The sequence below is a fragment of the Triticum dicoccoides genome, chromosome 5A, assembly GCF_002162155.2.
Source record: "Triticum dicoccoides isolate Atlit2015 ecotype Zavitan chromosome 5A, WEW_v2.0, whole genome shotgun sequence".
Lineage (NCBI taxonomy): Eukaryota > Viridiplantae > Streptophyta > Magnoliopsida > Poales > Poaceae > Triticum > Triticum dicoccoides.
This window is the reverse complement of record NC_041388.1, coordinates 83,843,453-83,846,454: the sequence shown is the minus strand read 5'-3', so window position 1 is coordinate 83,846,454 and position 3,002 is coordinate 83,843,453.

Below are 3,002 nucleotides of genomic sequence, written 5' to 3'. Positions count from 1 at the left end.
CCTGCCACCCCATCTCCTTTTTTTTGTTTTTTTAATTTTTTTTAGTTTGATTTGTTTAGGTTATTTAGTTTAATTAGTTTAGGTTTTTTAGTTTAGGTTTAATTAGTTTAGTTTTTTTAGTTTAGGTTTAGGTTATTTAGTTTAATTAGTTTAAGTTATTTAGTTTAATTAGTTTAGGTTGTTTACTTTATTTAGTTTAGGTTTAATTGGTTTAGGTTTTCTAGTTTTGTTACTTTAGGTTTAATTAGTCTAGGTTATTTAGTTTAATTAGTTTAGTTTAATTAGTTTAGTTTAATTAGTTTAGTTTTTTTAGTTTAGTTAGTTTAGGTTATTTAGTTAAATTATTTTAGGTAGTTTTTTAAGAATAAACAAGAAAGATGAAAAAAAGAAGTAAAATAAGAAGAGGAGGAGAAAGCAGAGGTGTTGGGGTGTCGTGTTGAGGGTCGAGGGGTCGGGGTGACGTGTTGAGGGTCAAGGGGTCGAGGGTCGCCGAGGGGTCGAGTGGTCGAGGATTTGCCTTCCCGGCCATGATACCCCGACCACCTGACCCCGACCCCTCGACCCTCGACACGACACCTCAACACCACGACCCCTCAACCCTCGACACGACACCCCAACCCCTCGACCCTCGACACGACACCCCGACACCCCGACCCCTCAACCCATCGACCCTCAACACGACACCCCGACACACCAACACCTCGATATTAATTAGTTTATGTTATTATGTATTCAATTTTTTATTATGTTCATGATGATGATACACACTAATTTTTTATTATGTTTATGTTGTACTAATTTCGTTTACTCTTTGTCATTGTAGGTGTTGACAGATGGTGGGCTTGGGTCGAGAGCGCTCCGAGCCTCCTACCTCGGCGCGTGGGAGGGGTATTGTTATTGCACCCTAGAACCTTCGGAGAGCGCTGGTAGACAGCATGCACACACACCCAGCACCTTCGGCGGGCACTTCTTCTTCGGCCGGGAGAGGAGGTCGGAGGAAGAAGAGGGGTGGAGGTAGAGATGGACAGGGCGCTGGGAGAGGTAGGAAGGTTGTTCTACCTTCCTCGCCGCCACCCCACGCTGAGTCTTTGGACCAGCGGAGTGCTCTGTCTCAGGTGGACCCGTCTGACCTGGACCCGTGTTGGACTCCGGTCCACGAGCCTCAGGTCGATGAGCCTCTGGTCGCCGAGCCTCGGGTCGACAAGCCTCTGGTCGCCGAGCCTCGGGTCCCAGTGTCTTCCTCCCAGGAGACTCGAGTCCCACAGTCTTCCTCCCAGGAGACTCGAGTCCCAGAGTCTTCGTCACACGTGACTCCGGAGAAGGCGAGCGAGGGCGAGGAGACCTCATCTAAGGATATCTACAGCGAGGGCGAGCTGGTTGAGGAGGGCAAGAAGGTCTACCAGCGGTGGTGGTACTAAGCTACCATCTGTGCCGGCGACCCGCGACCAGAGGTGGTTGATTCAGCCTAATGGGGAGAAGTAAGTGCATTTACTCTTTTTTAACCTTTTTCCTTCATGTTTGTTCAAATTAAGGTCTAATGTGTTGGCCTTGTCATACTGCAGGGGTTGGATACACACAGATGGTGCCCACAGGGCCAACCAGGTCCTTGGTACTCTAGTCCGGCACCACTTCCCGGGGTGGGTCACGTTGCCCGGTGAGGGTGAGCTTCCAAAACTAGCATTGACCTGGGAGCTGTACGAGGCTACCCCGGCCCCGCCGGGGGAGATGATCGATGGTGTCATGTGCGAGATGGTGGCCGACATTGTGAGATAGCGGTTTTGGGTAATTTCTCCTTTACAGAATTAAAAATTAACAGTACCTAGTGATTGTACTAATGATCAGTGTTGTCTTGTTTGATTGCAGACCTTCTACATGTGTCTTGAGGAACATGAGGTGGACGCGGCTATGGTTCTTGAAGCCGAGTGCAAGCGCCTACTTCAGAACACACAACACGAGGCTCGGGTGGAGGCTGTCCGAGACTACTACGCCTCGACTAACATCAGGAGGGAGAAGAAGAAGTTTCACGTCAAGTATCTGAGTAAGGACAAGTACATGAAGGTAATTACCTATTCTTAAGGCCTTGTACTAGTTTCCTTGATTTGATTCGTAGGAGTAGCGCTGAAATTTCTCTTTGTCTAACTAAGGTGCCCCCGAGATGGTGTGCGGATAAGATGGACTGTTGGGAGAGGTTGGTGGATGAGTGGTGCTCTCCCCAATGGCTAGCCGTTCACAACAAGAACAGGGACAAGCGTGCCCAGATGCAAGGTGCGCCGCACCATCAAGGGAGCTCCAACTTGTTTGAGTACGGGGATCACTGGGTATGTGGTTCGAGCCCTTAACGATTCATGCAATTTCATTCTTCATGCTTGCTTTAATTACTAATTTACCATGTTCCTCTCTTTCAGGCATGACACAATAAGAAGGAGGTGTCGCCACTGTACGACCTCTATGCCATGGCCCATAGTGCCCCATACAAGAAGGCCAATGAATTCTCAGAGGATGACCTTGATCATCCAGAGAGCTTCACCAACATCTCCTCCCACGACAAGATTGTGAGGTACAGAGACTGGGGGAAGAAGATGAAAGGTGAGGAGTTCAACCCGAGTCAGAGTCCTTTTGATCCTGAGCTCGTGATGCTATCTGGTGATGGGAGGAAACATGGCTCAGTAACCATTGGGGATGGACTCATACGTTGTCCTAGAAGTCTCTCGACGCCAGACGAAGTCTCTTCCCGAGATGAGGCCTCGACCACGGCCAATGGAGCTCGCTATCGAGGCTAGGGCCAAGGAGCTTGTGACGGAGGCAACCAGGAAGGCGGAGGAGAAGGTGAGGGAGATGGAGGAGAGGACGGCTAACCTGTTGGAGGCGGAGAGGAACCGGAATGACGCGGGTCACCGGGCCCTATACGAGATCCTCATGGTAAGTTTCTCCCGCATACTTGCCAAATCATGCATGTAATTTTCGTTTCATTACATACTAATATGATTGACTCGTGAAAACAA